Source organism: Nannospalax galili, unplaced genomic scaffold (genome assembly GCF_000622305.1).
Source record: "Nannospalax galili isolate Female #2095 unplaced genomic scaffold, S.galili_v1.0 scaffold1508, whole genome shotgun sequence".
Lineage (NCBI taxonomy): Eukaryota > Metazoa > Chordata > Mammalia > Rodentia > Spalacidae > Nannospalax > Nannospalax galili.
Window position 1 is genome coordinate 763,056 of NW_008358858.1, and position 12,691 is coordinate 775,746.

Here is a 12,691-nt window from a genome sequence, read left to right on the forward strand (position 1 = left end):
GTCCAGGGAATGTGTGAGCAGTCCAGGGAATGTCCAGGGACTGTGCCACAGGACTGCTGGGACAGCCTGTGAATGCTGGGGCTTGTGGCTAAGAAGCTGAGCTTCAGAGCCCAGGATTAAAGCACCTGTAGGCCCTGCTTTCCTGCAGGACTGGAGACCCTGGACCACTGCAGTGAGACACTATTTGTTCTGGCCTCCGGGTGACCCTCCAGGAAACTCAGCATTGGCACCCACAGCAGCCACCCCGCCCCCTTACCCAGCAAGCTGAGGGTGCGGAACCAAGTCTGCAGTCTGCGTGTCATTTACAGCCTGGCTCACAAGCCCTTCCACAGAAAGGCAGAAAATGCATCCAGTTCCTGCGAATGCCAAGAAACAGCGTGTGTGTCATTTTTCTCAATTTCATTTTCACTGTGACAGCTGTGGCCCAGCGCCTGGCATTTGGCGCACCATGTACAGGCCTCAGATGACACATTCAAAAAGAGAAGTGAGATAGGGAAGGAGATAGCACAGAGAAGAGGTGTTTCTGTGCCTTGAAAAAGGGGAGGACTTACCGGGGGGTATCTTTAAAGCCTAGCAAGGCCAGGTGTCTCTGTCAGGGACTAGGGCACCACCCTGTGGTCCCCTCATTCTGCCCCCAGCACTGCTGTAGTGGATGGGTGTGGAGGTCACAATGGAGGACCTCTTGTGACTAACTTCACAGTCAATTCCCATCCTTCCTCCCTGTACCTTTCCAAACTTGTGAATGAATAAAGTGAGGACTTGGAAGAGGGGAAGGGAAACACTTCCATGTAAATTTCTGTGCTTTTTGATGCAGCAGCACGTACCATTTTAAAAATAGTTTTTGCATATTATGGACAAACAGGATCTGTGACAGTTTTCTGACAACAGCAACCCTGCTCAGTTTCAATGAGAAAAACATTTGCCCAATTTTAGTCATGCTGCCTGAGAACAGGTGCTGGGGTGAATTCAAGACAGCCAATATCATAGCACAGCACCCCCCCCCAAGTAGGGAGGCTGCCCCCTTGTGGACATCGAGGTGCATTGTAAGGTGCCCAGAGGAAAAGGTGGCTGGTCAGGGAAGATACCAGGGATCTGCCTCTCCTATACCCCATGGAGTACCCTGAGGAAGGAGTGCTGGCCCCTAGTTATATATCTGGACTTCAGGGACACAGTGACCACAACAAAAAAGAATTATCAATAACCAAAGGTCTGACAAGCACCACCCATCTTTAGTTCATTTTACTCTGCAACAACCTGTTAAGAGAGATGCTATTAATATCACAAATAACAATAAATCAAGAAACTGATTCTCAGGGAGGCTAATTTGACCAAAGTATACAACTTTAGTAAATACCAGCACCCAGGTGTAAGGCATAATAAGGCAATAGACAGGTAACAGGTATGGGAGATAACAGTTTAAAGAACAGGTTGGCAGAAAAAAAAAAAAACAGGGAGCTATATGGGGCACAGAAGAGGCCTGACCCAGGACATAAAGATTGCATGAAAAAGACTTTGAAAAAGAAATGTCAATGCCACTAAAGCGAGTTTAGAGACTGAGTGTGAATTACCCAGAGGGTTGATGGGTGGAGGGAGCAGAACACAGAGACACGGGAAGAAAGTGTGGAGTGGTTCCACGTGGCCAGAGCAGAGGGTCAGCATGGGGCTAGCAACACGGGCACTCAGGCCTGAGGAAGGAACGTAGGAGGAGAGTTGGGCATGTGGAGTTTCTTCCAGGGTCAAGCAGGTATCTCTAGAGGCTCCTAAGCTGTGGCATGGTGAGACTCTTGAATGGAGGAAATGATGGTAAGCCAGAGGAGAGATGTCAGGTTATGAAATGGAGTCCAAGTCTGCAAGCTGTAGGGAAATTAAGGAGGAAGGATGTGTCTGTGTGTGACTTTGGAAAGGTGTCCTAGTTTGCTTTCTGTTGCTGTGATAAAGCACTCTGGCCAAAACCAGCTCAGGGAGAAAAGGATTTATTTGGCTCACACTTCCAGTTCACAGTCCATTATTGGAGGAAGTCAGGGCAGCTCAAACAGGAACTGAAGCAGAAACCATGGAAGAATGCTGTTTACTGGCTTGCTCTTAGACTGGCCTTCGGTTACCTTTCTTATATAGTCCAGGCCCACCTGCCCAGGGATGGCACCACCCACCATGGGCTGGACCCTCCTACATCAATTAGCAAGGCAAAAAAGGCCCCATAGACATGCCCACAGTCAGTCTGATCTGGGAAACCCCTCAGCTGAGATTCCTTCAGATGACTCTAAACTATGTGGAGCTGACAGCTGAAGCTATCTAGGAGAGGGTCTGGGATGCCCCCCTAAGTGACATGGGGGTAGGTTGGGGTACTTTAGAGAAGTGGGAGTAGGAATGGTGGGAATGAGTGCAGTGTGAACAGCACTCAGGGAGGCCCCCAAGGACATCCAGATGGAGGACTCATGGGCTGGAATTCTGGAGCTGAGCCCCAGTGGGAACCATATGAATGGAGTTGGGCTCTCAATCTGGGGTGGTAGGACAGGAGAATGGTCACACTAAATGCTACTTGAGATCAGAATTTGAATTGTATATGTTAATTAGTACTGATGTCTTAGGATTCAAAGCAAAGCATCCTGTTGTTAGTAGTGTTTTGTTTCAGTGATGGGAGTGATATGTTACTTTTCTATTTCTACAAAGTTACCTGAGATAACCAGCCTAGAGAAGAAAACTTTATTTTAGCTCATGGTTTTAGAGGATCAGTTCATTGATGCCACTGTTTTGGGGCCTGTGGTGAGGCAGCACATCATGACCAGAGATGCCATGTAGCCTAATGCTCACCTTGTGGCTGGGAAGTGAAAGATGAGGGAAGGGAGGAAGGAAGCTGGGCTCCCACTGTGCCTTTCAAGAGCAGGTCCCCAGTCACCTAAGATGATCCTCCTACCACTAGATCCTACTTCCTCTTCCACCTCCCAAGAGTATCACACTGAGAACCAAGCCTTTAACACGTGGGCCTCTGGGGGACCCACAGGATCCAAAGCATAGCTTTCTTCTTCACAGTTCACTGTTTATTCAGAACTTTCCCAATAAGCACAATTGGCTTTCCGATTCCATAATATGTACATGTATTTTGTTTTGGTCACTACTTCTCTGATATAAATTGTCCTAAGTCTTCCTGGCAGAGTTGGGTCCCTTTCCCATGTCCCCAGGCCCTTGTCTTTGGGTGCTGCTTCCATTCTGTTGAAGGTTCATGTCATGGTCACCCTTATTATTTTCAGCTGCAGCCCTCGGCCTGGTATATAGAGGCAGATGAATAGTTGTTGACTGTAGGTTGGGGTTCAACTCTCTAGTAGAGTATCTCCTTAGAAAACATGTAGATGGCCCTGGCTTCCACCCCAGTAGTGTAAAATGAGAAATACAGACATCAAGACATAATAAATAAATAAAAATAAATAAATAATAGCTAAAGGAATGGAAAGGTCAGTCTTAGAAAGCCAATTACAAAGTATGTTCCCCAGCAGGAAGATGGAGATGTAGAGTTCCCCAGTACTTTGATAGCTCTTATTGGAATAGCTGCCTGAGTTGGCCAGGACCTGTAACTTGCTGTTACAGGAACTAAAAAAAATATTTTTAACAAAAATTTATATTTTATGTGCTCGAGTGTTTTACCTGCATGTATGTCTGTACTCATGCATGAAATGTCCACAGAAGCCAAGAGAGGGTGTCAGATCCCCTAGAACTGGAGTTATAGATGGTTGTTAGCCACCATGTGGGTACTGGGAACTGAACCCTGAGCCTCTGCAAGAGCACCAGTGTTCTTAATCCCTGAGCCATTTTTCTAGCCCCAAGTTCACAAATCTTGAGCAAAACCTGTTTATAAAGAAAAAAGCTGCTAGCCTGGGCTACAGGAGACCCTGTCAGAAAGAGGAGGAGAAGAGGAGGGGGGAGGAGGAGGATGAGGAGAAAGGGGTAAGGGGGAGAAGAGGGAGAGGAGGAGGGAAGAAGATGAAAAAGGGGGAAAGAGGAAGTGGCATCATCCCTGGGGCAGGCAGGGTGGGGAAGGACCACAGAAGTCCCAAGCCCTCACTTGCCACAGTGTGAAAATGTGTCATATTTGATAAGAGCACAAAATAATTGGTTTGGAGCAAACGCAGATCAACACAAAAAAATGATAATAGAATTTTTAGGAACAAATAAAAATATCCAGAAGTAGCAAATAGGAATGTTAATATAACAAATTCTACAAATATATGTTCTTTCTTCTGTTTCATTAAAATACATTAAATGATAGAAAGTAATAACTATGACAATGTATTGTCAGGGTTGTCATATATATAAATGTATTTATACGCAAAACAAAACAAAATTATATAGGAGTAATATTTTGATATCTCAGTGGAATTAAATTAATATAAATCTGAAGCCTCCTCACAAGCTCACATATATGTGGTAAATCTGAGGGAAATCACTAAGAAAATAACTAAAAATACATGGTGAAGAAAACCATTCAAGCAATTAAAATGTTATACAAGAAAATATTCACTTCATGCAAAAGCAAGCAGTAAAGGAGGACTAAAACAAAAGAATTCATGAGACATAGAAAGCAAAAGGTTCAATGGCAGATATCAACATAATGGCATGAGCACGGTTGACAAATTTATAACTATAAATGCTTGTATTGATTATGAAGAAAAAAATCTCAAATGAGTAACCACATTTATTACCTTAAAACATTAGAAAGGGGCTGGAGAGATGGCTCAGCAGGTAAGAGTGTGTGCCACTGAAGAGAATCCGAGTTCAGTTCCCAGCATCCATGTCAGATGGTTCATAACTCCAGCTCCAGGATGATCTGGCCTCCACAGGCACCTGCATTCAGTTGCATACACTCACACACACACACACACACACGCACGCGCGCACACACACACACACACACACACAATTTGAAAGTGGGGGAGCTAGAAAGATGGCTCAGTGGTTAAGAGCACTTGCTGTTCTTGCAGAGGACTCAGGTTCAGATTCCAGACCCTGCATGATGGCTCATAACCATCTGTAACAGCAGTTTCAGGAGATCCAACACACTTTTCTGACCTCCTTGAGCATTGCAAGCACATGATGTATTTACATATGTGCAGATAGTCATACACATTGATAAAAATTGATATTGAAAGAAGGGGAAGGAAGAAGTAAAACTATCTCTAATCACAGGTGACATGTTCTTGTATATAGAAGATCCCAAGAAATTCATTATAAAACTGTTAAAACTAGTAAAGAGTTCAGTAAAATCAGAAAATAAAATTAGGAAACCAATTTCTTTATATTAACATCAAAATAATAAAAGAGGAGAGAGAGGAGGGAGAGACACAGCTGGGGCTATGGGTTTGATCCCTAGCACTGCAAATAATAATGAAAATAAAAGGAGAATAAATTTAACAAAATTACAAAATGTAATCTGAAAACTATACAACATTAGTAAATGAGTCATCATGTCCAGGTCTTGAAAGAAAACTTAACACATCTAAATAAATAGAAAGGCATTCTGAGGCTGGGAATATAGCTTGGTTGGTAGAGTGCCTACCTCAGCACACAGGAAGTTCTGGTTCAGGTCCCAGCACCCATAAACCAGGTGTGCTGCTGCATGCCTATAACCCCAGCACTGTGGAGGTAGAGGCAGAAGGACCAGAAATTCAAGGTCATCCTCAGTTACATAGCAAGTTTGTTTTTGTTTTTGTTTTTTTGAGGCCGGTTTTGGGGGAGGGGAGAGAAAGAGAGAAAAAGAGGAGAGAGAGGAGGGAGAGAGGAGAGAGAGAGAGAGGCTGACTGACTTAGTTTCTTTATATTCCTGTTATAAAAACACTGATCTTTGTGAGTTCGAGGCCAGCCTGGTCTACATAGTGAGTTCCAGGACAGCTGGGGCTACAAGGAGACCCTTTCTCAAAAAGAAAAAACAAAAGCAAAAACAAAAAAACAACACTGACCAAAACCAACTTGTAGAGGAAAGGGTTTATTTGACTTACAGATCACAGTCCATCATCAAGGGAAGCCAAGGTAGGAACTCAGGGCAGAAACATGGAGGCAGGAGCTAAAGCACAGACCATGGAGGTATGCTGTTTACTGGCTTGCTCCCCTGGCCTGGGCTCAGCTTGCTTTCCTATATAATGCAGGACCACCTGCCCAGGAGTGGCACCACCCACAGTGGTCTGGACCCTCCCACATCACTCAACAATTTTTTAAAAATGCTACACAGACATTGCCACAGGCCAATCCAATGGAGCTAGCTCCTCAATTGAGATTCCCTCTACCCAGGTGTGTCAAGTTGACAACTACAGCTATCCAGCACAGAGAGGGAGGAAGAGGAGGAGGAGGAAGAGGGGGAGGAAGAGGAGGAGGGAAGGGAAAAGAAGAGGGAGAGAGGAAAAAGAAGGAAGGAAAGAGAAAGTTATTCCATAGCCACTGATTGTAATACTTAATATTGCTAAGATGGGAATACATCCTGAATTTTTCTACAAATCCAACACAGTCCCTATGGAAAGCCCAGCTTGTGAGAATTAACAAGCTGAGTCTAACATTCAGAAAGAAATGAATCAGAAGACTCAAGGTAATCTTGAAGAAAGAACAGTTATAGAGCCATCCTTCCTGGTTTCAAAGCTATGGTTTGGAACTGAACTCAGGTTTCAAAGCTATGGTAACCAAGACAGTTTGGTATTGGCATTGAGGTATACATCCATGTCTTAGTTTGTTTTTTCATTGCTATGACAAAACACTCTGACCACTACCAACTTGGGAAGGAAAGGCTTTTTCAGCTTACCTCTCTTGGGTCACAGTTCATTAGGGAGCCCAAGGTAGGAACTCAGGGCAGGAACCTGGGGGTAGGAGCTGGAGCACAGGCCATGGAGGATCACTGCTTACTGACTCGCTCCTCTGGCCCCCGCTCAGCCTGCTTTCTTATGCAACATAGGCCCACCTGCCCAGGGGTGGCACCACCCACAGTGGGCTGGGCCCTCCCACACCACTCATCAAGCAGGTGCCCCATGGACATGGCTACAGGCCAGTCCAATGAGGGCAATTCCCCAATTGAGACTCCCTCAACCCAGGTGTGTCAAGTTGACACTAAAGCTATCCAGCACAATCCAGATCAATGGGATGGAACTGAGACCTTATATTTATGGTCAACTGATTTTTGACAAAGATGCCAAGACAATCAGAGTGTTTGACCAGGATGGAACGTCATACACTTGGTGTGGGATGGAAAATGGTACAGTCTCTTTGGAAAACAGACTTACAGTTCCTCAATAAATTAAACATAGAATCACCATATGACTCAGCAACTTCATTATTATATATAATATATGCATATATCCAAAAAGTGAAAACTTATGCCCACACAAACACTTGTACACAGAAGACCACAGCAACATTATTTGTAATAGGAAAAAAAACAGCAGAAACAGCCCAAATGGATATCAGCTGATGGGTAAATAGAATATGCACAGCCATGCAATAGAACATTATTTAGAAATAAAAAGAAATGAGATATCAGTACATAGCATGGATGAACCTTGAATGCATCCCGCTAAGTGAAAGAAGCCAAACACAAAAGCCAGCAGAGTGTATAATTCCAACTGTTCAAGTTATCCAGGATAGATGGATTGGGGGGGGGACTTGGGAATTGTCCTATGGATGGGGCAGGGTGGGAGGAAATGAAGAGAGCCTGCTAACTGTCACAGGGTTTCTCTAGGGGCTGATGAAATGTTCTCAAATTGCTTATTGTAACCATCCTTAATGACTGCAACGTTAAACGTTACTAAGGAAATATTACACACAACATAATACTCATGTATTTGACCAACACCAATAAAATGGATAAAGATATAAACTACCAAGGTTTGTCAGGAAGAATTTTTAAAACTTGAATAGCTCTTTTTAAAAAAATATTTTACTTATTTTTATTTTATGTGTATGCGTGTATTGCCTGCATTCAGGTAAGTGCACCCGTGTCGTGCAGTGCCCATGGAAGACAGAAGAGGCTGTCGGATCTCCTGGGACTGGAGTTACGGACAGTTGTTAGCTGCCATGTGGGTGCTGGGATTTGAACCCGGGTCTTCTGCAAGAAGTGTTCTTAACCGTTCTGTATCTAGGAAAGAAAATGAATTAGAGGACCCGGGTTCAATTCCCAGCACCACATAGCGGTTACAAACCATCCTTGACTCCAGTTCCAGGGGAATCCAATGCCCTCTTCTGACCTCTGGAGCATTGCATGACACTGGTGCACTCACATACATGCAAGCAATACACTCATGCACATAAAATAAAAATAATATTTTTTTAAAAAAGAAAAGAAAATGAATTTGTAACATTGATCTTTTCACAAAGCTGTAGGCCAAGGTGACTTTACTGATGAATCAGCTATGTACTGAAGGAAAAACAGCTCTGAATCCATATTGCCTTCTCTAGGGAGTCAGAGGGAAGGAGCTCTTCCCAACTTATCCAATGAGGTCAGCACTTCCAAAGCCATACAGCCATATCACAAGAAAATGACAGGCTGCCATCCTTTATGAACACAGACACAAGAAGGGCCAGGAAATAATTGCAAATCCTACCTGGCAATATGCAAAAGGGGTGATAGACCACGCAGTTTATCTGAGAACACCAGACTGGCCCCAAAGTTTAAAATGAACCATGTGAGTTATTATAGCAACAGACTAGAAAAGACCTATGATCACGTTAATAAATACAGAAAAATATTCAAAATTCAAGATTCATTCGTGCTGGATGTGGTAATGCATGCTTTTAATCTCAGCACTCGGGAGGCAGAGGTAGGAGGATCTCTGTGAGTTTGTTCTAGGCTTGCCTGGTCCACACAGCAAGACTCTATCTCAAAAAAAAAAAAAAAAAAAAAAAAAAAAAAGCATGAGAACAGTGAAGGTAAACCAAGAGGAGAAGGAAGCTCCTTAACAGCATAAGAGTTTCTGCAAAAAACTAAACAAGTCTGAGGCCAGCATTGACATTGTATTTAATAGTGAAGGACTGGATTTTGGATTCTTTCCTCCTGAGAATGGGATAAGGTAAAGATGTCGTCCCTTAACCACATCTATTTAACACTGTCTGGGACATCCTAGCCACCAAAATAGGGTTTAAGAAAAGATTTTGAAATGTGTGTTGCAAAGAAAGAATTAAATGTTATTTATTTGCAGACAGCAAGATAGTCTTAGAAAATCCCAGAGTCTCACAACAAAGCAACAAAAGCAAGTTTAGCAAGAGTGCAAGATAGAAGGGAAAATATAAAAATCAATAAAATATCTAGTGATATATAATAGCAATAGCAATAAATAAGTGTATATTGATTTTTAAACACAATATCATTTATAGGAAAATTGCATAGCCAACATAAAATGTTTGGCTGTGATATTTTTTGCAGTGCTAGGCCCCAGCACACATTAGGCAAGCACTGTAGACTGAGATCCATCCCAGCTCTATTTACATATAAATCTGAGAAAACATGAGCAGAATCTAGATGCTCACAACTACAATATTCTGATTAAAAAATAATCCGAGGACTCAATAGAAGGGGTAAAATATCACATTCATGAATGAAAGAACTCAGTCTTGTTAAGATGCTGGAATATCCTCCACAAATCCCAAAGGCTTGGTCCTTGGGGGCACATTGGGATATGGTAGAACCTTTGAAAAGTGGGGCCTAGTGCTAGGTCTTTAGATCATTGGGGAGTGCCATTGAAAGGGATTGTGGGACCCCAGCCTCCAGTCCCTTCATTTTTGCTTTCCAGTCATAGAGTAAGAGGCTATGTTCTTTCACACAACTCCTATCATGATGAGCCGCTTTGCCACAGACTCAAAGCAATACTGCCAATCACGGACTGAAACCTCCAAAACTGTGAGCCCAGATAAGCCTTTTCTCTTTCCAAGCTGATTATCTGAGGTGTTTGTTATAGTGATGGAGAAACCTGGCACAGATGGCCATTTTCAAGTGCCATTTGAATGGATTGGGAAGATGGTTTTGAAAGCACTAACAAGGGCATAGGACTCACAGTACCTAACTTCACAACTTAGTCTAAATCTGCCATCATTGAGACAGTGTGCATGGATACAGACATAGACACGTGAGTCAGCGAAGCAGGAGACAGGATCCAGAAAGAGATCTACAGAAACGAGCAATTGATTTCCAACCCAAATGCAAAAGGGAGGGGAGAAAGGAAAGCCTTTGCAACAAATAGTGCTGGAATAGTGGCTTTCTATATAAAAAATAAAACAAGACTTACCTCAAACTTCGCTCCATATATAAAAAATTGCCTCCGGTAAACCTAGCTCATAGTAACGTGTGCAAAACCTACAGTCATGCCCAACGGTGCCTCTTGGGCCTCACAGCAAGGAGAGTTAACAAAGTGTGCTAAGTGAGCCACTTTCACTGATATTCAAGACATTTTGGGAATGCTTGCACAGCTGCTGTGCCTAAGACTTTTCCCCATCGTCCAAATGTCTGTTGAAATTCTTCGAGTGAGTCTCTAGGCCTGTGGGCTCATGCTTATTTGAATGACTAACTAACCAACACTTAAAGGAGCGGGAAGCCACGAGAAACAAATTCTGCTTCTACTTTAGGTGCAGAGGATTCTTTGCATAAAATAATTTTCATTTTTGGTAGAAGGTGGGCGGGGCAACATGCAGGTGTGCTTCATGTCAATCACCACTCAGTTGCTTTTAATTCCACCCACTAGTTAAGTTTACCTGGCTTGGGGCCATGGCTGACAGAAGGAAATAAACATGTTCAGAAGTTGGTGCTATTTTAGGGGTGTCTGAGACACCCAGCCTTCTCCACAAAGTACTGTGTGCCTCAGCTCCTGCTCTGTGGAGAATGCTGTAGAGATGACTGACAGGATGCTGGCTGAAGGACTGGGATCTTGGAGGACTCCCAAACCCCAACCACTGCCCTCTGTGCTCATTTCCAGAGAGCTCAGGAGGAAAAGGCTTAGATCAAGGTACCAAGACTCTCTGTTTCTAGTTCTTCACTGACCCTCACTCACCAGTCAGTGACTCTCGCTATACCCTAGGTGCTTTCACCAGTATGATGTACCATACTTGGGACCAGTCTCTACCAGCCATCGGATAGATGGAAATAAAAGAGTGTGCATGTTACTCCTCACTGGGAACTTTTCTATTAAATATGGGGCTAGTAGGAATTGTGCATATAGGCACCCACACTTTTTATTTGGTTTTTGTGACAGGGTCTCCCTATAGTCCCAGCTGGCCTGGAACTCACTATATAGACCAGGCTGGCCTCTATCTCACAGAGATCTGCCAGCCACTGCCTCCTGAGTGCTGGGATTAAAGGTGTACACTACCATACCCATCTTATACTTTTCTAAAGTTACAAATGGTGTTCTGCATTACTGTCATTTGGGGGGGGGGAATGGGCAGAATAGGAAGATGGGGGTGAGATGGAAAACTTATAGCTTGGCAATCCCCAATTCATTACTTACCAAACATGCAAAACAATGATACATGTGCCTGAGGCTGATGTGTGTGTGTGTGTGTGTGTGTGTGTGTGTGTGTGTTTAGGTGTGGGTGAGATGTGCAAGGACTCGGTGTTATAGTTTGGATCTTGAACACAGGATCATATGCTGAAGACTTGGTCCCCAGTTTGTGGCACTTCTGGTAGGTAGTGGAACCATTAGGAGGCAGAACTTAGTGGGGGCTTGGGGGAGTCAGGTCAGTTGGGGTGTGGCTCTGAGTGATTATTGTTCACTCTGTTCTTCCTCCCTCTCTTTCACTCCTGCTATGAGGTAATCAATTTCCTCTGTCATGTGCTCCCACCAGGATGTACTGCCCTACCACAGGCCCAAAAACAATGTGGCTAATGGACTATGGACAGAAACCTCTGAAACCATGAGCCAAAATAAACTTTTCTTCTTTATCAGTTGATTTGCCTCAGGTATTTGTTATAGTAGCATACCTGGTCTAGATCAGGCACATTGTAGTAGTTCATACATGATAACACTTGTCCTTAGGTAGGAAGGGGAACAGGGAAGACAGTGAGCCAGAGAAGGAAGCATGCTTTCTTTCTTTCTTTCTTTCTTTCTTTTTTTTTTTTTTTTTTTTTTTGTTTTTTTGAGAAAGGGTTTCCCTTTAGCCCTTTTTTTGGTCTTTTTGAGACAGGGTTTCCCTGTAGCCCCAGCTGTCCTGGAACTCACTATGTGGACCAGGCTGGCCTTGAACACTTTCTTTCTTTTTTAAAACTATGGAAAGAAAGAACTTGAATGAGTTTATGGGAAAAAGAAAAGAACAAAAGGAAGGTTAAGAGGAATGAATAAAAGAAGGAAAGAAGGAAGGGAGAGAGGAGGGAATAAAGGAAACGAAGGAAGGAGCAAGCTGGAGAAGACCCATGTGGTTCTTGCTGCTGAACTAGGGCTGGGCAGAGCTAGCCTTGGCCTCACTGTGAGAGCTGAAACACTTCCTGACTCTCTCCTGTTTGCCTTTCTTTGCCTGTTGGCACCTTGCCCCCAGGGGTGGAAATTATAACCACGAGTAGTTTCTAGCTTACAAGCTACAGCCTGAGAACCAAGGAGGGAAACTCACCCAGGTAGTAAGATCACAGGAAAGGTGCTGGGCCCCCTAGGTAAGAAGCTCAGAGGGAGCTTGGGCCTGGCCAGGGCTGCAGAACTGTGCTTGCTTATCAGTAGGTGGCTTCCAGGATTGGAAGCCTTCCTGG